At 34.0% G+C, this 25,454-nt stretch overlaps 1 protein-coding gene across 5 annotated transcripts in view; it reads left to right on the top strand.

Moving 5' to 3' along the window:
* LOC309667153 (uncharacterized protein) overlaps window positions 1–25,454 on the top strand; it is a 727,466-nt gene that overhangs the window by 293 nt on the left and 701,719 nt on the right. For 4 of the 5 annotated variants that reach the window (XR_014267558.1, XR_014267559.1, XR_014267560.1 and 1 more), the window contains exon 1: window positions 95–12,900. The gene's annotated coding sequence lies outside the window, so the exon portion shown is untranslated. Of the gene's footprint in view, window positions 1–94; window positions 12,901–25,454 lie in introns of those variants that run through there. The other variant, XR_014267557.1, reaches the window with a different exon arrangement.

Here is a 25,454-nt window from a genome sequence, read left to right as displayed (position 1 = left end):
CATATACATATGTCCCCACATCTCCTCCCTCTTGCATCTCCCTCCCACCCTCCCTATCCCACCCCTCTAGGTGGTCACAGAGCACAAACTGATCTCCCTGTGCTATGCGGCTGCTTCCCACTAGCTATCTATTTTACATTTGGTAGTGTATATATGTCCATGCCACTCTCTCACTTCGTCCCAGCTTACCCTTCCCCCTCCCTGTATCCTCAAGTCCATTCTCTAGTAGGTCTGCATCTTTCTTCCCGTCTTGCCCCTAGGTTCTTCTGACCATTTTCTTTGTTTTTTTTTTTTTTTAGATTCCATATATATGTGTTAGCATATAGTATTTGTTTTTCTCTTTCTGACTTACTTCATTCTGTATGAGTAAATTTTTTTCAATAATGTTAGGTTCTGTGTCCGGATTTTTTTTTTTTGCATATAGATGTCTAATTATTCCAGCCTCATTTAACGAAAAAATTATCTTTACACCATTGAATTATCTTTGTTTCTTTGGCAAAGTTTAGTTAACTGTGTTTATGTGGATCTATTTCTGGGCTTTCTGTTCTGTTCCACTGATCTATTTGTCTGTCCTTTGCCAACACCACACTGTCTTGATTAATGTAGCTTTATTGTAAATCTTGAACTCTGGACTGTCAGTCCACCACCTTCAATATTGTGTTGGCTTTTCTGGGTCTTTTGCTTTTCCATATACAATTTAAGATCAGTTTGTTGATATTCACAAAATAACTTGCTGGGATGAGACTGCACTGAATCTATAGACCAAGTTGGGAATAATTGACATATTTACATGCAATCTACTTTTAAAATATTCCCATTTGACTTGAACCATTTTAACTGATAAGTAAAATATGGTAAGATCTAGTTATCAAGAAAATAAGATTGGTCTCAAAAGCTTAGTATCTCTATTCCTTTAACTCTAATACAAGGATCTGGTAAAATAATAAATGAATGGTGAACCGACCCTGTGGATTTGAATTGTGTAAGGGCAGTTTTCCCTCACTGCATGTTATGTGTGATCTAGAGGAGGAGCCTACAAATCAGAACAATTTATTTGATAACAAATAAATCACCTGAACTGCTATGCTTTTCTCTTTAGGAAAAAAGGTTTCTCTACTTCCCTTACCTGATAGAGCTGTTGTGAGACTGAGTTAATATTAGGGAAACTGTGAAAAGTAATGAGTGCTAAGCTGTAATCACCATGGTCATCAACATTGCCAATTGCCTCTGTTTTCCACTTCAGAAGTTTATATGTAACTGAAGAATATATTTTTTGTCTAAATTTGAAATTTGATTGGGTTATGAGAGTTGTGGATATAAACTGGTATTATGATTACAAATAAATTTAATGTCTAAGAAAAGCTACTGAAATGCTTAGATGTTAGGGCAGAGTACAGAAAATGTTTAAAGTAATTTTTGCTTTTTATCATTTACTGTTTTATTATTTATTACTTATATGTTTACTTTTTATTATTATACATAATAATAAAGTCTAAGTATGTTTATAATAGAAAATATAATTTGAATTCTATTTCTAGTATTCTATTTCTAAAAAGATATGAAAAGCTGATTCAGAATATATTAAATTTAAGATTATGGGGATCAGGAGCAGGAAGTGGGTTAGGTTAATCCTCTTTTCTCTGCTTCAATTACTTGTTTTCCCAAGGTGGTGACTCCATTCTATATTTGAACGAGGACTAAAATATGTGTGTGTGTGTCTGTCTGTCTGTAAGACTTGAATATATGATAGAACAGAACTCAGTATAATACATGATAACGATTTATATTACCAATTAAAATGTACATATGGTTAGAAGATACCATACAAAAAATAGAATAGATTTGATTTTCTGAATTGAGATTGTGATTACAAAGGTTTTGGGTTAACTGATATCACATTTTACTTTCTGTATCTTATTCATAATCAACCAAAGCCATTTCACAAATCTTTGTAGTTCCATATTTCAAGATAGCCTTCCACCTAGTAACAAATTCAGTTAAACGTTCTCAACTCTTTAGCTCTATAATTTTGGGCAACTTGATTTTTTGAACTCTCAACACTTCTGGTTAGAATACTGAGAATTGTGTTTTTCCCAGAAACAGGCCGTCTTAGTATTGTTGCCTTGTCAGCCATTGAGTGGGAGCAGCCTGTGGGAAGCGCAGCTTCACTGCAAACCCTGCGCCTGAGCTGGGCGCCAAGGCCAAAGGTCAGTTATCCTTAGTTGCAGTTGTGAGAGATCTCAAAAGCATGTTTTTATGGCCACAATAGTGGATGAGAGCTATTTTATTGTCAGAGGAACTACTAGGGCCAAAAAAGTGAAAGTATCAAATGAAATCCAAAGTATTTAAGCACATGATTTCTGGGGAGTTTTGGGTGGTTTCAAGCTTGTTGTCTCTTTTCAATCTCACAAGAACCCTAAGGAACAAATCTTAGTATCCTTATATTAAATATATAAAAACTGAAGTTTAGATGACTGACATCATCTTGATTTTAAGGAGATGCTTGAACAGTATATGATGCTATATCTAACTCAGTTGCTAAGTGGAGGCCTTGCTTTGGTTGTAGAAAATATGTTTTGTGTTGAAGAAAATGATATAAGAATCAGAAATCATAAGGTAATCCTCCTTTATTCAGTTTTTAAAAGGTTGTAGCAAGCATTCTGATTCTTAGGAATTTAGAGAAAACAACAGTTGCAACATTTAGAATAATTAACCACAGACATTTCTGTCTATTCTGTAGGCTCCCCCGTGTTGGCTTAATTGCAATGTCAAAAGTCACATGCTTTTGAACTTTAATTTTCTCATTCCAAATAAGAGGAATCTGGCATCTTTTTGTGATCCTAGTCAGGTCACAAAATTTACACCAGCAAACTTCTTCTGCTATTGAGTCTTTCTGGCTTAATGGAAAATTTGAGGGAAGTACGTGTGAGACGCTATGAGTCCCATAGAAATAAAATAAACTGTCTGAATAATCCCAGTTTTCTGTTTCAAATTAAATTGCTCACCATTAAAATAAGATCTTGGGTTATATCTGTCTCTATTTACTATTAAGAATTAAAACCAGGAAAAAACTTTAAATATTTTAGAACAATTCATTTAAAATAACAATACTAAACCCATTACATGCTAACATAAACCACATTTTTATGAAAAATAACTCCCAAACAAAAAGAACTAAGGGAGAAGAATGACATTATTTTATACTTTTGCAAATCTCTTTAATGTCTAAGTTAATAGACAGTAGTCAATTCTTACATTTGTATCTTCATCTGCTGCAATTCATTCTTATGATTGAAGTACGTGAAGAAAATATGGCCTCATGCAGATATCAAGTTGTCATCACATAAAATTGTACGTATTCTTTGGTACTACACCAAAACTCAGCAAGTGGTTCTTTTGAAGATTAGTGTGTGAAATCTGAAATCATATCAATATACTTTTTTTTTTTTAAATTTATTTATTTATGGCTGTGTTGGGTCTTCGTTTCTGTGCAAGGGCTTTCTCTAGTTGTGGCAAGTGGGGGCCACTCTTCAGCGCGGTGCGCGGGCCTCTCACTATCGCGGCCTCTCTTGTTGCGGAGCACAGGCTCCAGACGCGCCGGCTCAGCAATTGTGGCTCACGGGCCTAGTCGCTCCGCGGCATGAGGGATCTTCCCAGACCAGGGCTCGAACCCGTGTCCCCTGCATTGGCAGGTAGAGTCTCAACCACTGCGCCACCAGGGAAGCCCCTCAATATACTTTTGATACTTTGTTACATTAAAATCCACTAGTTTATTATGCACTCTGAATGGGTCTTTTACCGGTGCATAATTTTACCCATGCATGTATGTAACACATACATTGGTCATTCAGAAAATATTAGTTCACGGAATTATGCATATCTTCCAAATATCAAAACATCACATTTGTCAATATCACCACCAATTTCCTCAGAAAAATCTTAAGTATTGTGAGGCTCAAATTTTATCACTGGCAGCAAATTCTTGTGGTTTCTTCTGACAGATTTACTTCAGTCATTTTTGATAAAATACCTGCCAAATATTCATGTCTGAATAACCATAGTTTGTTATTAATTCTTTCAAGTAAAATGATATTTCATGAAAGACTGGCTACTTCAGCTTGTGATTCAATTGCACAAGTGCTTTTCCTCCAGATCACCATCATACTTCAGTATACAGCATAAGTGTATTTTATGTACTTCCCATTTCATCACGTGGAATATTAAAATGATGTGTACTCAAGTTTCAAGATTTAGTGAAATTACACATTTTTACTGTTTCACCGAAGACATTCTTAAGGGAAATTATTTAATTAATTTAGTTCTTAACTGTGGATCTGTTGTGGTGAGAAATACTATGACTACTAGTGGTTTGGTGCAAACTGCCAGCGGTTTTATCCACCATTGCTTCTGTACCATCAGTGTAACTGTGAACACAGTAAAAAAATCAAGTAAAGTCTTAGAAGTATTATGACAACTGTTTTGATCTTGTATATCCACTAGGTCTTGGATTCTCAAGGGGTTTGCCGACCATACTTTGTAAACCTCTGTTCAAGATTACAGTTAAGAACTCTTGAAGACTGTCTTAGAATATTTGATCCATGAGGACAGGAATCCTTGTTTTGTTCATTTCTTTTTCCCAAGCATGTAGAACAGTCTCTAACACAGGATGTAAGTACAAACGTACTTACTCGTTGCATTAAAGAAAGAAACATTGAGTGTATGAATTCCAGTCCCTCTCCTCTCCCTTAACCCCTCACCACCAACTAGGCTATGTGCTGGATGGCTTTGTGATTTAGTTTTCTCATCTGTAAAATGGAGATAACATCAGTACCTAATTTATAGGTTTGTCTTAAAGATGAAATGTCACAATGCATTAAAATGCCTCACAGAGTGACCAACAGGTAGTGGTGTTGTTTAGTTATTTAAAAATATGTTAAGTATCCACAGCTCTCTCAGTTATAGTTAGGTTCTGTTGCCTATAATAGGGTTTCAATCAAAAGAGTAGTGTATCATACATTAATTAAGACCTAGGATAGCAGTTCAAGGCTTAGATGGTAGCTCCAGAATGTCTTCAGGCACGCAGGCTTCTATTTTCCTGTACTAATATTCTCCTACATGATTTTCATGTTAAGGTCACATCCTGATCCAATATAGTTGCTGAAGCTCCAGTTTTCACTTCTGCATTAAAGGCCAGAAGAGGGGAGAAAGGTAGAAAGATTTTTTATAAAGTCTGCCCCCAGCTGAGTCGGCTCCCTTTAATGAGATTTCTCAGAAGTCTCATACCCCAATTCTACATTTTGTTGGCTGCAACATGGTCACATACAAAGGAGGCAGAGAAGTTAGCCTTTTCCTCTATGTATCAATATGCCTAGCTAAAAATTAAGGTTTCTCTACTAAGGAGAAAGAGGAAAACTGATGGCTTCCACCTATCGCTGGAACAATGCAGTAGGTCCTATGGAACATATAACATGAGTATATTCCATCATGCAGAAGTCTGATTGATACAGATTCCTTTTGCTCCTCTGTGGAGATAACAACTCTTTGACTCAGCACTGAACTCAGCACCTCACCATAGGCCTTTATCTTCAGTGAAGGGCAGAGATTGTGCATTAGACTGTATCTAGTGCCTCTACATTCTCCCCAGGATCAAGCGATGGGAATTTATATGTACAGTGAGTCGAGTGTGATTCAGCTACACTGATGACTAACCATTTTAGGCTGAACTGAGAGCACTACAGCTTCTCTAAGTTTCCTGAATCTTATCCCAATTATATTTCATTTAATAACACTCAGTGATATATCTGGTGGCAGGGGAAATGAAACTACATGCTTTTATGGGATCATTCATCAAGAACTAATTGAAGCTTTCATACAGTTTAGTGCTGATAAAACAGTGTAACAATAAACAATAACAAAATTCACTGGAGAAGGATTTGTTTTGCAGTGAGGAAAATGGTTCTGTTTCGTCCTGGGATTCCTGGTTAAAAGAGTCTCCAGTTTACAAAGGATAAGCACAGGCTCCTCTGCATAATGACGGGGTGGAAGCTGTGTCAAATGTATTAGTGTTGCTCCAGTGGAGCCATTCTCAGCCTAAGTATCTGCTATTGTGTGGGACTCTGGCAGGAGGCTGCAGGACCAATAGGATTCTTAGAAGTTTCTTTCTGCTATTTATTGTTATTGTGCTTGCAGCAGCTCCGTCATAGTTTTTATTGGAAAATATGTGAATAACCTTAAGGGGTACTTTAACAAAATTTAGATTAAAAAAAAAATAAAATCCCAGTTTAAGAAGTTTCTGTTTGAATACTTCTGTTTATGGAGTTGGTTTCCTTTTTGTCAGTGGAATTCCTGTTCTTCCATATGTGGTGTTTGCACATTTGGCTGAACTGAAAAGGAAGAAATAGAGAATAGACACCTTACTCATTTTCTTGGAAGTGATTTAAAGGAAATATTAGCAAAATGAAATGATGAGAAATGTGCTGCAAACCGCTGTAGACCTGAACATTCATTTGCTGTATTTATATGACTTAGATAGCAGTAAGGATGATACTATAGGTGCTGAATTTACCTGGTAACTGGTATGTCTTATACGTAATAACCACAGATTTTGTTGGTAAAACATATTACCTACACTCAACTTGACTCTAGGCAATAAGACTGGACTCTCTACTATCACCATTTTAAAATTGCTCAGATACCATTAAATGGATACAGATTTTAGAAAAATGATCATCATATAAGACTCATAAGATGATATAAATGACCCTCTTTCATAGACACAGTTAATGTTGATTAATGTGTCTTGAAAACCTATCTACAAAACAAGAAACCCTAGTAATGTAGATATAGTCAGATACTGTAATTTTAATATGCAAATTTTTCTTCAATTTTGTTTTGCATTATAAAAAGTAATTTCTGTTAAGGGGTTTTTAAACAATGATTTTCTGAAAATCTTAATACATCTTAAACAAAGTACTACAAGCCTAAATTAGTCCCTAAAAGGAGAGGAATTTAGAGAGACCACAATCACTCTTTCCCTTTGCTAAGAAGCCAAATTAATGCTTCGTGTACTTAGTTGCCAGTCACTTCAGTTAATTTGTAGCACTGTTAATGAGTGAAGGATAAACTCATATCATGACAAGTAAGCATAAATATAATAGATAAAATAATAATTGTAGATTTTATAACTTTCATTTTGTAAAGCATATTTGACTTTCCATGTAGCTATGCCAAACAGAATTCTATGGCAAAGACATCTAAAGATGGTAATGACAGATTAGCATAAATTAAGTTGGCACCATTCTGTAATGCTTCCACTGTGGTTCTCAAACACACTAGGCAGCTTCTATGCCAGGACCTTTCCTCTGTATGACAGACACCCTCTTTCTTGATATTTCCACTGAGCTTGCTCACTCATGTCTTTTGGGCTCTGATCAAGTGCCACCTTCTCAGTGAGGTCTTCCTGACTACCTTATTTTGTATTGCAATTCTCACCCCCAAATCATATATCCTAATTGCTACCTGCTTTATTTTCCTTCATAAACACTTATTATTATGTGACACCCCAGTATTATCTATTTATTTGTTTGCTAACTATACTTTCTAGAGTTTAAACTCTGCGAGGGCAGGTAGTCTGTATGTTTTATCTGTTGCTGGATCCCGGAGCCTGAAATATAATAGGCATTCAAGTGATATATGCTGAGTAAATGGATTAGGGTTCTAGACCTCCCATATCTCACACACTAGCGCTTTGAACTTAGGCAAGGCACTTAACCTACTGATTTCTGTTTCCTGAGAAATAGTGATGCCTCTTAACATTTTGCTGATTGAACAGAACACTATAGATGAAAGATTTTGCTAAGGGCAAATGATGTTTTGCTGTTGAAACATCAAATGGCTTTCAGGAAACCCTGTAAAAGTAATAGATTTTGGCTTGCTTGGATTATCTGGCTTACAGGAGATCTAGACTTGGTTTAGGGAGTTGGTTTTGGTACACTAATTAAAGCTATGAACCCTTTGCCTATTGTTAACTTGCTAGTGCTAGAGCAATCAGTTAATCGTGTGACCAAAAGCAGGAGGTGATTGATAGAAAACAGATTTTAGAGGTGACATTTAGATGTGAGACAGAATTTGAGGGATGGTAATTTAGGTAGGGTAAAGGTGGTAGGATGCTAAAGCTAATTGGCCTACATGAGAATTAAACAGGTGAGTGTGGCCTCACTTATAGCATGTTATTAAGAAAAGTGGGGCATTATCTTAGAAAGGGTAGTATGATGGTTAATTATATGTGTCAGCTTGGTTAGGCCATGGTATCCAGGTATTTGGCCAACCATTAGTCTAGATGTTGTTCTGAGGGCACTTTGTACATGTGATTAACTTCTACAATCAGTTGATTATTTATTTATTTATTGTTTAAGTCTGAGTTTAATTTTAAACAAATTTATACGACATTTTTTTTCTGTAAATCATCCTATATATATATTTTAAATCAGTTGATTTTAAGTAAAGGAAATTACCCTTGATAATGTGGGTGGTGGGCCTGGGCCTCATCCAACTAGTTGAAGGCCTTAAGTGTAAAAAACTGAGGTTTCCTGTAGCAGGAATTCTGCCTCAGGACTGTTATATAAAAATCACACCTCAATTTCTAGCCTGCCTGTTTCCCCTATGGATTTGCTAACTCCCACATTGCTGTGAGCTAATTCCATGTAATCTCTCTCTCTCTCTCTCCCTTTCTCTCTCTCTCTCTTTATCCTATTGGCTCTGTTTTTCTGGAGAACCCTAACTGATACAAGTAGTAATCTGTGGTTTACAATTCCCGATTTGGGGATTACTTTGAGGATTAAATAAAACAGTGTATGCTAATTTCATGATAAAATGTTATCACACAGTAGGTGCTCAAAGAGTGGTCATTCTCATTATGGTGATAGTGGAGATGATCAGGTGATATGTTTACCAATGGAGTCTGGTCCTCAGTTAGCCTATGATAGCATCCACCGAGTACCTGAAGTTAGCTGACTGATTTGACAAGTCAAATTCAAATAAAGGAAAGGAGTTCAGTCTCTTAGAATAGGTGGTCAAAATATGAAGGAAAATTGAAAGCAAATTCGTTTATGTAACTACAGGGAGAATAGTGGTTGCAAAGGGTATAAATTCTTGAGTCAACAGCCTGGGGTTCATATTCCATCTTTCCTTCTCACCTACCATATGATATTATTTGTGAAATGGGTATAATAATGCTTTCCCCACAGGCTTATTCCACAGGTGGAATTTTAGTAAAATTTTAGTAAAACAAATTATATAAAACATTCAGGACTGTATCTGTCATAGTTTCCTCCTCATACAACAAATTAGCATCAAATTTCCCAATTTTTGAAATTTAGACTTCAGTCTTTGTATGCCAAATGAGGGGTCAGTTTCATAATTGGAGACAGACACTTTATTCTTTTCCCCTCCAGGTAAATGAAACTTTACTGAGACAAAAGAATATTGATAAAGCACAAGCAAGTTTTCATGCAGTTTTGTGTTGACTAAGACTTCATAGAGAAGAAAAGGATGGCTCCCTTGCCATACAGGGTGTTGCAGAGTTAAAGCCTCTCACCCTTACAGGCAGGTTCATAGAGCAGAAGTGGAGTACACCCCAAAATCAAGGATCCTCAGGAAGTCCTTCAAGGGCAGCTTTAATTTGCTTATCCCAGCAGATTCAAGAGTAGCAACAAGGGCCCGGGTGTGCTCTGTCATTGCAAAGTCAACTAGGGGACATTGATAACAAAACTAAGTTCTTTACAGAGTTACAGAGTAAAAGAAACCAGAGTCATTGTCAGCTTTATAAAATATGTATTTTATTATATGTCCATTTGTGTATTTTAACATCAGTAGTGCTTATTAATGAAGCTTTATTCAGTCTCAGGAATATCATTTAATTTGAAATAAAGAAACAGAGAGTAGTTCTAATACCATAAATGTATCTTCTGCAAACACTACAAGAAAAAGGCACTTTTTATAAAAAGGAAGGAACAGATTAATCTGATTATAATATTATTTCTTGAGAAACTAAGGCATAATGAAGAATACTTTAGAAAACCAAATTTGGTATAATGTTATAACAGAGATATATTTCATCTAAATAATTAAGAAACTGAATCGATGAATTTGCACCATATAACTAAAAAGTGGCAATAATAATAATAATAATAAAATCTTTAAAAGCAGAGTGCATGCTACCAGGTGTGCTGAGTGTGCCTAGGGCTAAGGCTCTGGCCAGCACTTCTCCAGCAGGACATGCCTGGGAGTGAGTCAGGAAGGCAGGTAAGTCTGGGATACCTTCAGGCAGGTAGAAGCAGAAATATAGGTAGGCAGTGTTCTGCTAGAGCATCTGGGGTCAGAGACCAGGGGCTGAAGCAGTCTGGATTGGGGGTGAGCTGAAAGCATGGTCATTAAGACAAGGTGGATTGAAAAAAGAGGTGGGAGGTGAGGCAGCAGCCATGTTGTGTTCACCGGTACCAAAAAGAAGGGTTCGCTGGTACCAAAAAGAAGGGAGGATTAAGGCAGACATGAGGCCAAAGTTCACCGTTTTTTTAAATTTTCAAATTGTTAATAGCTTTATTTGATTTAATCATACATATTACAAACTTTTTTATGTCTTCCCATTTACATCACGTACCTTTTTTTTTATTGTATCACACTGATACATAATCTATTTTTAAGAATTTCATCTTATTTAAATGAATATAAATCCATATTGTCACTTTCAAAAATTTGCATAATAATTTATTTGATGACGCTACCAGCACGTATTTTATCCATTTCTTTAGATGGGCATTTAGTCTTTTTATAGTTTTTTTCTAATTTAAATGCTATTGTAATAACCAATCTTTAAAACTACTGGTTTTTTTTTTTTTTATGGTTATTTCAAGTGTAAATAAAATACATTTTTCATCCTGAAAGTAATAGAATCACATGAAGAAAGTTTGGAAAACAGAAAAATTAAATAAAGCATTTATACTTCTACCATTACAATGTATCATCATTTTGGCTTACGGTTTTAGGATCTTTTTGTTGTCCTAATTTTTATCACCTTTAATTATCTGATAGGTAACCATAACTACAGAGCTGAGGTCCCTCAAACCTCAGCTCTGAAGTTATGCCAACATGCCTCAAGACAGAGTATAGGGTAAAGGGAAGGGAGACTGTGATAATCAGCAGCTTCTTCAGCCAAGAGAGATGATGCTACCTCTTCCAAGTATGAAACAGATCTCATGGAGGCTGACTTTCTGCATCCCGCCCGTTAGCCTGGCTGCATCTGTCATTCCAGGGCCAGCCTGAGCTTCTGGTCCTAGAATGTTATTGGGTTGAATGCTATGAAAACTAGTATTTATTAATAAGACAAACTATACTTGTAGCATTGTATACATTATCCTATTTAATCTTTACAACACTTTGAGGTAGATATAACAAGTCTCTTTTTGTAGATAAGATTATTGGTTCAGAAAGGTTAAGTAACTTGGCCAAGATTACATTACATAGCAGAACTGGAATTGAAATCTGTAACTCTGAGGCTCTGAAATAAACTTGTGAATAGCATACCGATGTCCTAGGGTATGTGGATGTGGCAATAGGTGGTAGTAGGTTCCAAAATCTAATTCTTCTTGATTATATCCTTCTCTTCAATGACACACTAGAGTTGTCATTTTGTGAATTAGAAATGTGGGAACATATAAGACTCAAAATCACCTTCACTTATGTGATAGATGGGTTAATGATGCTGTAAATTTGGTTATATGTTTTGTAAGTTTGAGGACATATAAGGTGAACTCTGTTGGCTTAGCTCTACCACATAGGTGACCTAGCCAAAGGTTTTGATGATAAGGAACCCAGGATATTTTAGGGCTTAAGAGAGAGTTTCAGATGATAGTATCACTTGTGATAACGATTTCTCTTTGGTTGTACCACATACCAGGGGTGACTAGCAAGGAAGAGAGATTGAATGAGGCATGGACGGGCATAATTGGCACTGGAGAAAGAGTAAAGAAACTGACTAGAATCAATATATTTTATAGAAATTAAAAGTAACTTCTCATGAGATTAATGAATCAAAGTGTTCTACTTCCATCTGATCCAAAGTGAATGTCTGTAGTTTAGGGAGAAACCAATCTAGTACAGTCGTACCTCAGAAATATTGTGGGTTCGGTTCCAGACCACTGCAATAAAGTAAATATCAAAATAAAGCAACTCACACAATTTTTGTTTTGGTTTCCCAGTGCATGTAAAAGTTATATTTACACTATACTGTAGTCTATTAAGTGTGCAATAGAATTATATCTAAAAACAATTTACATACCTTAATTTAAACATACTTCATTGCTGAAAAATGCTAATCATCATCTGAGTCTTCAGCAAGTTATCTCTTTGCTGGTGGAGGGTCTTGCCTCGATGTTGATGGCTGCTCACTGATCAGGGTGGTGGTTGCTGAAGGCTGGGGTGGCCGTGGACATTTCTTATAATAAGACAACAATGAAGTTTGCTGACTCTGCCTTTCACAAATGACTTCTCCGCAGCATGCAATGCTGCAGATAACATTTTACCCATAATAGAACTTCTTTCAAGATTGGAGTCAATCCTCTCAAACTCTGCTGCTGCTTTATCAGCTAAGTTTACGTAATATTCTAAATCCTTTGTCCTTTGTTGTCATTTCAGCAATCATCACAGCATCTTCACCAGGAGTAGATTTCATCTCGAGAAACCACTTGCCTTGCTTAGCCATAAGAAGCAACTCCTCATCTATTCAAGTTTATCATGAGATTGCAGCAATTCAGTCACATCTTCAAGCTCCATTTCTAATTCTAGTTCTCTTACTATTTTCACCACAGCTGAGGAACTCTTGAACCCTTCAAAGTCACTCATGAGGTTGGTATCAACTTCTTCCGAATTCCTATTAATGTCTATATTTTGACCTCTTCCCATGAACCACGAACGTTCTTAATGGAAAACCTTTTCCAGAAGGTTTTCAATTTACATTTCCCAAATCCATTAGAGGAATAACTATGGCAACTACAGCCTTATGGAATGTATTTCTTAAATAATAAGACTTGAAAGTCCAAATTACTCTTTGATCCATGGGCTTCAGATTGGATGTTGTATTAGCAGGCATGAAAACAACGTGAATATCATTGTGTATCTCCATCAGAGCTCTTGGGTGACCAGGTACATTGTCAGTGACAGTGTATTTTGAAATGAATCTTTATTTCTGAGCAGTAGGTCTCAACAGTGGGTTTAAAATATTCAATAAACCATGTTGTAAATAGATGTGTTGTTATCCAGGCTTTGTTGTTCCATTTGTAGAGCACAGGCAGAGTAGACATAGCATAATTCTTAAGGGCCCTAGGATTTTTTGGAATGGTAAATGAGTACTGGCTTCAACTTCAAGTCACCAGTTGAAATAGCCCCTAACAAAAGAGTCAACCTGTCCTTTGAAGTTTTGAAGCCAAGTATTGAGATTTCTCTAACTATGAATGTCCTAGATAGTATATTCTTCCAATATAAGGCTGGTTCATTTACATTGAAAATCTCTTGTTTAGTGTAGCCACCTTCATGAATTATCTTAGTTAGATCTTCTGAATAACTTGTTGCAACTTCTACATCAGCACTTGTACTTTTATCTTGTAGAAATGGCTTCTTTCCTTAAACCTCATGAACCAAACTTTGCTGGCTTCAAACTTTCCTTCTGCAACTTCCTTACCTCTTTCAGCCCTCATAGAATTGAAGAGAGTTAGGGCTTTGCTCTGGATTTGTCTTTGGCTTAGGGGAATGTTGTGGTTAGTTTGATTTTTCTAACCAGACCATTAAAACTTTCTCCATATCAGCAAGTCTGTTTCACTTTATCATTTGTGTGGTCACTGGAGTAGCACTTTTAATTTCCTCTAAGAACTTTTCTTTTGTATTCAAAACTTGGCTAACTGTTTGGTGCAAGAAACCTAGATTTAGGCCTTTCTTGGCTTTTGATACCCTTTCCTCACTAAGCTTAATCATTTCTAGCTTTTGTTTTTAAAGTGAGAGCTGTGTGACACTTCCTTTCACTTGAATACTTAGGGGTCATTGTAGGGTGATTAATTGGCCTAATATCAATATTATCGTGTCTCACAGAATAGGGATGCCCAAGGAGAGGGACAGAGACAGGGGAACAGCTGCTTGGTGGTGCAGTCAGAACATACACAACAGTTATTGATTAAGTTTGTCATCTTGTGTGGGCAGGGTTCATGGTGCCCCCAAACAATTTCAATAGTAACGTCAAAGATCACTGATCACAGATCACCATAACAAATTTAATAATAATGATAGAGTTTGAAATATTGCTAGAATTACCAAATGTGGCATAAAGACAAGAAGTAAGCCAATGCTGCTGGAAAAATGGCACCAATAGACTTGCTTGTTGCAGGGTTGACACAAACCTTCAATTTGTGAAAAATTCAATATTTAACAAGTGCAATAAAATGAGGTATGCCTCTGTAGAGAATAGACTAGGTAGGGCCCTAGTACAATGGATATCTATTACTTTTTTGGACCATCAACTTCCCATTTTTTCTAAGTCTGTGTCTTCCCCAGTCCTGCCATCCATATTGCAGCAGCAGGATCAACCTTATAACCAGGTGACTTCAGTTGACAGGTTTGTGGTGGGCAATTTGCCAGATATGGAACACTGAGTCCCTATCCTGGAGATTTAGAATTTGGGGCCATGAATGTCATGCTTTCACTGGGGGTCTGGAATGTTAGGAACAGTCATATGACCATATGTCCTGGCCTGTGGACCAGAGATTAAGAAGCAATGACAGAAAGAAAGAAAAATAAACCAGAACCTCAGGGAGATACAGAGAAGAAAATTGCTCATATCTAGTTTTCCTTCAGGCCCCGTCCCATTGTTATATTTGGGTTCAGTGAGATATCTCATAACTTTATAAAATTCTGTTTCTATATTAAACAGTTTAGAGCTGGGTTTCGCTTCTAACCACAAGAATTCTATTATAATTAGTCTTAAACTAAGTTTGAAATTAATGGAGTCAAGAGCAAAAAGTGTGGCAGCTTCCATGTTTGATATGCAAGCTAGATTATCTCTATAAGAAATATGAAAAACTTAGTGGCTTTCTAAATTCAGAATCAGATGCCACTGTAGTCAACTATATTAATAAAGGTGACTCTTAGTTCTTGAGGAAAATATGACATTTAACTAACAGTACCAAAGGCAATCTCTCACCTTTTGGAAAGGTCTTTTTACTCTTTAATATGATTGTTAAAATAGCAATGGATTTTTTTTTCATGGCTGGCGCTGTGGAAAGAAAATAGGAATAACTTGACCACAGTGAAAGTTTCATTTCAGAATTATTTTCAAACTACTTATATAAAAGAGCAACCAAACCAAAGCAAACAAACCCCTCCTATTCCAACTTATTTTATAAGGAAATGTGCATTTCAGACAGCTAAAAGTAAAACAAATACAAGAAATTAAAGTGTTTTAAAGAAAATCTATCCATTGAAGTTTAATTATGTTGGAGAGAACCAATATTGAAAAGTGTTTAATAATAATTGCCCTTTTAACAATCTAGAATTTCTGAAAATATTATATATACTCTAAATTTTTTTAGATTTTATTTTATTTGTTTATTTTTTAACATCTTTATTGGAGTAAAATTGCTTTACAATGGTGTGTTAGTTTCTGCTTTATAACAAAGTGAATCAGCCGTCTTGCGTCTCCCTCCCATCCTCCCTATCCCACCCCTTAGGTGGTCACAAAGCACTGAGCTGATCTCCCTGTGCTATGTGGCTGCTTCCCACTAGGTATCTATTTTACATTTGGTAGTGTATATATGTCCATGCCACTCTCCCATTTCGTCCCAGCTTACCCTTCCCTCTCCCCATGTCATCAAGTCCATTCTCTACGTCTGCATCTTTATTCCTGTCTACTCTAACATTTGTATGTGATATGTCTTAGTGATACATCAAGAAAAGAAAATATCAATTAATAACTTTCAGATATATGTTGAGGGCTCAAATCATTAACAAATTTTATTTCCACTTTCTAGCTAAAAAATAATAAACATAATCTCTTATCCTATGTTACAGTATTCTGAGAAGCATGACTTCCTGAACAGTATATATTTCAGGTCTACATATATGCTATTATAGTCAATGTAGAATTTTTCTTTGCAAACTGTTTAAATAAATGCAACATATTACACAAAATAAACCTAAAACTTTATTTTTTAATAATTTATTTCTTTTTTATAAATGTAACGTTTTCATGATAGAGCATTTGTAAGATATATAAACATCAATCTGAAACTAAAATCATGGGAAATATATCTACTGGCTCACTGTTAATAATTTGATGTTGTTAATTCTAGTATCTTTTCATATAGGTTAAAGTATAGTAAATGTGTCACGTAAGGAATGGAAAGCAGTGACAAACTGGGAAGATGTTTGTAGCATGTAGAGCAAAGGATTTCGTGTTCTCTCTAAAACATGTCTACATGGCTTTTAATATCTTCATAGAAATATATGTGTATATTATATATTATATATATACATAGAAATATATTGTATATTTATGTTATACACTTGTATATATCAATAACATTTATTTACACTTGTATGTGTAAATAAGATTTTATTTAATATATCTAGCTAGCTCCTTGTTGATGGAACATTAGCTCAAAATTTTTGCTCTTATAAATAATCCTGCAATTAGCATGCTTGTACATAAATCCTGGAAACATCTATAATTATTTCTTAAGAAAAACTATTAATAGAGAAATCACTGCATCAAGAGAAATGAGCATTTTTAAGGCTCTTGACATGTCTTGCCAGATGAGATTAAGATAATTTTTAAAATATGCTTTAAGATATTTAACATATTGTCTTTGTACTAAGTATAATAAAATATGTTCATTACCCACCTCGTCATGGGTCTCTTCCAAGTGTATCTGCCCCAACTCCTCTCCTAAAGACACTGAGGTCAACAAGCTGGTATAGCTTTCTATTTGCTCATGCAAACATATGCAAACATATGTATGAAGTGTGTTTCTTCATTTTTACCACCAAATAGAACCATATTAATGACATTAATCAGTGGCATTATTTCTTTCAAAATTATTACGTACATCAAGGAGGTTTATTCCCTATATTTTCTTTTAAGAGTTTTATGTTTTACAGTCTTACATTTAAGTCTTTAATCCATTTTGAGTTAATTTTTGTGAGTGGTGAAAGATAGGGGTCCAGTTTCATTCCTTTATTTGTGAGTACCCAATTTTCCCAGCACCACTTATTGAAGAGACTGTCTTTTCTCTGTTGAGTATTCTTGGCTCCCTTGTCAAATAATAGCTGGTCATACATTCATGGGTTTATTTCTGGGCTGTTGATTCTGTTCACTTGGTGTGTGTGTCTGGTTTTTTTTGTTTTGTTTTGTTTGTTTTAAATTATAGTGTGCTAAATAAATATTAGCTTTATTTTTAAAATTTTCCCATACATTTATAATCAACACTAAGTTTTAAATATTTTAACAAATATTTTTAAAAAATTTTTATTGGAGTAGAGTTGATTTATAGTGTTGTGTTAGTTTCTGCTGTACAGCAAAATGAATCAGTTATACATATACATATATCCACTGTTTTTTTAGATTCTGTCCCCATATAGGTCATTACAGAGTGAACAGAAATATAGGTCAATGGAACAGGTTAGAAAGTCCAGAGATAGACCCAAGCAGCTGTGCTCACCTAATCTATGACAAAGCAGGCAAGACTATACATACAATGAGAAAAGACAGTCTCTTCAGTAAGTGGTGCTGGGCAAACTGGACAGCTACATGTAAAAGAATGAAATTAGAACACTCCCTGACACCATACGCAAAAATAAACTCAAAATGGATTAAAGACCTAAATGTAAGGCCAGACACTATAAAACTCTTAGAAGCAAACACAGGCAGAACACTCTTTGACATAAATCACAGCAATATCTTTTTGGATCCACCTCCTGGAGGAATGAAAATAAAACCAAAAATAAACAAATGGGACCTAATTTAACTTAAAAGCTTTTGCACAGCAAAGGAAACCATAAAAAAGTGAAAAGACAACTCAGAGAATGGGAGAAAATATTTGCAAATGAAGCAACTGACAAGGGATTAATCTCCAAAATATACAAACAGCTCATGAGGCTATATCAAAAAAAAACAAGCAACCCAGTCAAAAAATGGGCAGAAGATCTAAATAGACATTTCTCCAAAGAAGACCTACAGATGGCCAAAAAGCACATGAAAAGATGCTCAACATCACTAATTATTAGAGAAATGCAAATGAAAACTATAGTGAGGTATCATCTCACACAGATCAGAATGACCATCATCAAAAAATATACAAACGATAAGGCTGGAGAGGGTGTGGAGAAAAGGGCACCCTCCTACACTGTTGGTGGGAATGTAAATTGGTACAACCACTATGGAGAACAGTATGGAGGTTCCTTAAAAACCTAAAAATAGAGCTACCATATGATCCTGCAGTCCCACTCTTGGGCATATATCCAGAGAAAACCAGAATTCGAAACCACCCCAACGTTCATTGCAGCACTATTTACAATAGCCAGGGCATGGAAGCAACCTAAATGTCCATTGATAGAGGAATGGATAAAGAAGATGTGGTACATATATACAATGGAATATTACTCAGCCATAAGAAAGAATGAAATAATGCCATTTGTAGCAACACGGATGGACCTAGAGATTGTCATACTGAGTGAAGTAAGTCAGACAAAGACAAATACCGTATGATATCGCTTATATGTGGAATCTAAAAACTACAAATGAACAAATACAAATGAAAAAAATACAAATGAAAAAGTACAAATGAACTTATTTACAAAACAGAAAGAGAGTCACAGATGTAGAAAACAAACTTAAGGTTACCAGCGGGGAAAGTGGGGTGGGAGGAAGGGATAAATTGGGAGACTGGGATTGACATATATACACACTACTATATATAAAATGGATAACTAATAAGGACCTACTGTATAGCTCTGCTCATACTCTGTTTTTGTGTGTGTGTGTGTGTTTTCACTTATTTTTATTTTTTTAACTTTTTATTTTATATTGGAGTATAGTTGATTAACAATATTGTGTACAACAAAGTGATTCATTTATACATATACATGTATCAGTACTCTGTATGTGTCTGTTTTTATGCCTGTACCATACTGTCTTGATTACTGTAGCTTGAAATCAGGAAGTGTGATGCCTCCAGCTTTGTTTATCTTTCTCAGGAATCCTTTGGCTATTTGGGGTCTTTTTTGTATCCATACAAATTCTAGGATTTTTTTCTTTTACTTTTATAGAAAAGTGCCGTTGGAATATTGATAGGGACTGCATTTAATCTATAGATGGCTCTGGTTAGTATGACTTTTCCATGATTTTCACTGAGAGTTTCTTACTCTTGTCTGATATTTGTTTTGCTATTGGAGCATTAGACTATTAATTGCTTTCTATATATGAAAGTACTAACCCTTTGCTTGCTATATATGTAGGATATATGTTATTTTTCTTTCATTTTACATTATGGAGATTGTATTTTTGAAGGAAAAATTTTAACTATTGTGTAGTCAATCTATCAAGTTTCCATAAAGGTTTAAATTTATCCAGCATTCACGTATAATTTATGTGGTAGAATCAATTGTCTATTTTTATCTGCTGTGTATAAGAAAGTCTTAAACACTATATATGTGATACTTATTTTACATGATAATATATTCTTCATAGCTACAATTCTGGGTCTCACACATATGTTAAATCAAATTTATATGTATTTGACTTGTAGTCAGAATTTTGTCAAAGCTCCATTTTCATATTTGTTAGTAATATGTGGATAATGTGAAAGCCATATAATATATTTATAGATTAATCTTTTCCACTACTTGTAAACTTTCAATATGTAAGTGTTGCAAGACATTTCAGGACTTCAGAGGTTATGATTCAAAGAAACTGATTTGAGTTTTCAGGAGTAGAGCTAAAGAAAATACTTCATTGTTTGATGAGTTCATATGGGTTTTTTCTTGAGAGTTTGGTAGTAGTAGAAAAAATAATATGAAAAATTGCTGTAACAGAAGCAAATAGTTTGAAGATTTGAACTAAACAGGAACCGACTCACAGATCTAGAAATCAAACTTATGATTACCAAAGGGGAAACGTGGGGGGAAGTGATAAATTAGGAGTTTGAGATTAACATATACACTCTACCATATATAAAATAGATAACTAACAAGGACCTACTGTATAGCACAGGGAACTCTACTCAATGTTTTGTAATAACCTATATGGGAAAAGAATCTGAATAAGAATGGATATATATACTAAAAAAAGAAAATAAATACTACCACACAAATTAAAATTATTACTAAACATTTTAAGAGGCTCTATTTATATAATAAAACTTGTTAAAACTTGTGATCTTTTTAGATCAAAAACATTGTTTTCAGTTTTCTACTTCTAATCTGAGTTAAATACCATTTGAAATTTGAAGAATTTGTTTCTGACCAATTTATTTATCTGAAACACTCACTAAACAATATTTTATTTGTATATTATTGTAGTTTTCAGGTTTTTCATTTGTAACTAATACTTTACACTTACTTAGTACTTTGCAGCTTTTACTACCAAAGTCTAAAGTGATACTTAAAATAGCCCTGAAATAAGAAGAACTACTAATCGATACAGTGGCTTTTCCTTATAGAGTTCACATTTAAATTATTGACAAGATTTACACACAGAGAATATTTATTTCCAAACTATACCACGCTTTTTCAGGAACAGTTATAGAACCAAAGGAGGTCACATAAATATTACTGATATTGATATTGCTAAAAATATTTAACAATGACTGCTGTTTCTTCTGTGCCAGGCTTAGTTTCGGTTCAACAAGTATCATCTTATTTAATTCTACAAACAACCATATGTAGCAAGTCTCTTATGTTACCCATCTTACAAATGAGGGACCTAGTGTTTAGAGAAATCGCCGGCTATCTCAGTGAGGGAAAGCTAGAATCTGTCAGATGCGAAGTTCTTATTCTTATTCATTAAAATTTACTGACCTTATAGATATGCACTTTTTTAAAGCTGATATAAAATAATTTAGGAAAAAGTTCTGTAGGAATTGAAACTATAGGCAGATAATGTCAGTAGAAATGTTAGTATTTAAAATGCCTTTTAAGAGTAACCATGATGTCTTCTTGGGTAAGATTGACCCCTGCTTTACTCCTTCTCATCCTCAATCTGTGCCAATCCTCAAAAACTTTGGTTCCATCAAGGAATCTTTGTGACTTTCCATACATTCACAGTTTATCATAAAAGCAATTAAAAAACAAACCACTTTCTTAAACAATTTGTTTTCTAACATGTGTGTCACAGATGAAGATATGTATATCTTATAGATATGAAATCCACAGGCAAGGTTTATGAAATGGTCTCATTATGAAACAGTGACTTTAAGACCAAACTTTTCTTATGTAAATGTGTAAATTTATCATTACTTGATTTTCTAATACTAGAATTTTCAACTTTTTGAAGTTGATAAAGCTTAAAGCTATATATATTTATCTTCCTAACAGCCCCATCCACCTGAATTCAGTTGTATGCCTTGTCTGGATTTTAATATTAATGTTGAATGATATTAGGTTTATTTAGATTTTTTATAAAAAGAATTTTGCAATTTGTCTTGAAGTAATGCAGAGAAGTCCATAAAGCTTTTTTGAACACCCCCCACACTTCTATTTACCTTAATACAGGCCACTTTTCCAAAATTTACAATAGTCCAGTTAACATAGAAAAATCACTTTCAGATTATATATCCCCGTATTTTATTTTTATTTTTTTACCGTTTTATTATTTTTTTTATTGAAGTATAGTTGATTTACAACATTATATAAATTTCAGCTGTACAACATAGTGGTTCACAATTTTTAAATTTATAGTGATCATAAAATATTTGCTATATTCCATGTCCCCCATTTTTAATGTTCTCATTTTGCACATCAGATATTTCTGGGTTTTTTTAAAAAAATTATTTATTTATTTATTTATTTTTGGCTGTGTTGGGTCTTCGTTTCTGTGCGAGGGCTTTCTCTAGTTGCGGCAAGCGGGGGGCCACTCTTCATCGCGGTGCGCGGGCCTCTCACTATCGCGGCCTCTCTTGTTGCGGAGCACAGGCTCCAGACGCGCAGGTTCAGTAGTTTGTGGCTCACGGGCTCAGTCGCTCCACGGCATGTGGGATCTTCCCGGACCAGGGCTCGAACCCGTGTGCCCTGCATTGGCAGGCAGACTCTCAACCACTGCGCCACCAGGGAAGCCCCAGATATTTCTTAATAGAATTAAATAGGAGGATATTTTCTACTAATTAATCCTCAAAACACAATATGTATTACACAAATATTATTACATATAACAGACAAGCAGTACAGTCTTTTTTTTTTTTTTTTTTAATTATTAGTTGAAGGAACTGAGACTCTGTGAGGTTAATTGATTTGCCCAAGATCACATATGGTGTAAGTGGTTAACCCTGGTTGGAATGCTTTTTTAAAAATAAAAGTATGTAATTATTGCTTCTTCATAAATAGTTGCTAGTTTTACAGAATCTAATTTATCATTAAAATAAATAAAAACCATCATTCAAGCACTCCAGTTAGAAAAATAAAATCATGTCTTCTTTTTAACCTGACTTTTTCATTCAGTGTTACACTGTATAAGTGTTGTTCTACAAGGTCACTTAACTGCTATCTAATATTTCATGTGTAAGAATGTATTTTAATCAATACATGTATTTTAATTCCATTTTCTTACATTTCTTTTTAATTACATATCCGTTAACACTGAAATAAATATATATTTAACTTATAATGTATTTTGATTCTTAAAATACATTCCTAAAAGTGGAATTTTTATGGTTAAAATACTATATTAAAGCCTATATTCAAATTGTTAAACAAAAGTAAATTGAATTTAGAGTTTTTACTGAATTATAGTCTAGTTTCTGAAAATTTATCAATTTATAATTTTAAGTATCACATTTTTTATGTAAAGTGTTCTTCAAATTATTTTTGATTAAATTTTGTTTTCTATTCTATTGCAGTATTTATTTCTTCATAAACATCACCATATTAAATTATTATATTTATGTACAGTAGTCCCTCAGTATCTGTGGAGAATTGGTTAGGGACCCCCCTGGATACCAAAATTCAGAGATGCTCATTCCTTTATATAAAATTATGTAGTATTTGCATGTAGCCTACACACATCTCCCCGTATATTTTAAATCATCTCTTGATTACTTATAATACCTAATACAGTGTAAATGCTATGTAAATAGTTGTATATACAATGTAACTCCTATGTAAATAGTTACCAGTGCACAGCAAACTCAAGTTTTGCTTTTTGGAACTTCCTAGAATTTGTTTTTCGAATATTTTGATCAGCGGTTGGAACCTGCAGATAGGGCCAACTGTATATTTTAATACACAATACAGAAAATAGTTTTTTTCAGTCCTACCTTATCTAATTTATTTTTCTTAAAACACTAGGAACATTTTTTTCAAGTTTCATTACAAAAAATCTATTGGAATTTTGACTGGAATTTCTAATTTGGAAAGTATGTAATACTGACTCTTTAAAAACAGAACTTTATATCTCTATCCATAATATTTTAAGTCTCTAAGTTAAATTTATGTTATTTCTATACATATTTCTATACACTTCTTATTAAATTTCTTTTGAGGAATTTAATATTTTTATATATTTGTGTCCAAGGAGGGTTATTATTTTCATATTACATTTTATAATTAACGTTGACTGATATGTAAGGAAATCATTGTCTTTTGAAATATTAGTTTATCATCATAAAGAACTTATTCTTTAAGTTTTTTCCCTTTCTTATTCTTTTTAGATAGGAAAACTCTTATTTGCTAATGATAATCATTTGACCTTATTTTCAGTACTTGTATATTCTGCTGTTGTTTTTATGTTCATGTTGAGTTGCTTTGATAGCTTTGTGTAAAAAGTATGAAGGTGTAATTTTTTTTCTTATTTCTGGTTATTATGAATTCAGCATAAAGCTGATTCTTATTGCTTTTTAAATAACATTCATTTTTTCTAAAAAAGTCTAGGATGGATCTTGAATTTTAACTAATGCATTTTAGACCTCTTTTGAGATGACTGTATGGTTTTACAGTCTGACCTATTGAGGAATGATGAGCAGTCCTTGAATTGCTGGAATTATTTTTTAATTTATTTTGGATTATATTTTAATATATGGTTTGATTTTATATGCTATTATATTAAGAACTTGGACTCTATAATTTAAAAAATAAATTTCTATACCATTACTTATTTTTATAAGGCTTTAATATTAGAGGCATATAAACTTCACAGTAATTAGAAAGTTTTGCTTCTTAGATTTAGAAGAATTATAACAATATTTGACAAAAAATTTCTGAGATATTGTTGACAACTTTCTTAATTTCTTCCATTGTTATTGGTGTATTTAGTTTTTTTGAGTCAATTTTGATGATTCATAGTTTCTAAAAATTTTTTTTTCATTTAAAACAGACATGATTTATTAGCAGCCTTTGCCTGTCTAAAGAGGAGAAATTTGTTTGTGTTATTATATTTTATATTTGTTTTTGCTTTTTTCCCCCTCTCTCAGCCATTATTTCTGGCGAAAGAGAATTGCAGTGCTTCTCTGAAGGTTGAATGTAGTTTGTCATCTTCAGTTACTATCCAAATACATAGGTCTATTATTTACTTCCTCCATAATATTCTCAATAACAAAAGGCTATTAGCACTTCCAGTTTTAGACCATATCATCTTAGATTTAGATATTAGCAATAGTTAATATTAATCCAGCAATAAAGACAGGATACAACATGGTAGTTACTGGCTTAATTATATTTAAATTTTAAATTTTGATTAATTTTAACGTTTCATTAAAGAAAAACTGAAAAAGAGGGAGAAATCAACTGCTTTTCAAATAACCCTTTCTTGAACTATAAAAGTACAGCCTGTTCTTGTTACCTAATTATGTCCAACCACATTTTAATATTCTCTTCTCACCTGAAGCTACAAACAAATTTGTGGAAAGCAAGGTGAAAGCACTGTTGCATAATTAAAAGACCCCATACTTATAAAATAGGCTTGCACTTGTTATGCAGTTGAACATATTTTCTATTTCATTCTCTTCTTCAGAAATCCAAATTCGGTATTTGTTGGGTTTAATTGTATACTTTCCTTTGTGATTGATTTTGTCAATTTATACTTGCCTGTGCTTTTCTCAAGCTTGTTCTCCACATCTTAGGTTCACTTTTCAATTTGGTTGATTCTTCATTTGACTATTTCTAATAATTTTAACATTTTTATGACATAATTTCTCTCCTTAAAACATTTCCTT

This window comes from Balaenoptera physalus (genome assembly GCF_965194825.1).
Source record: "Balaenoptera physalus genome assembly, chromosome: 9".
Classification (NCBI taxonomy): Eukaryota; Metazoa; Chordata; class Mammalia; order Artiodactyla; family Balaenopteridae; genus Balaenoptera; species Balaenoptera physalus.
Note: the sequence above shows the minus strand (reverse complement) of the source record. Positions and strands in the feature narration are given on the sequence as shown.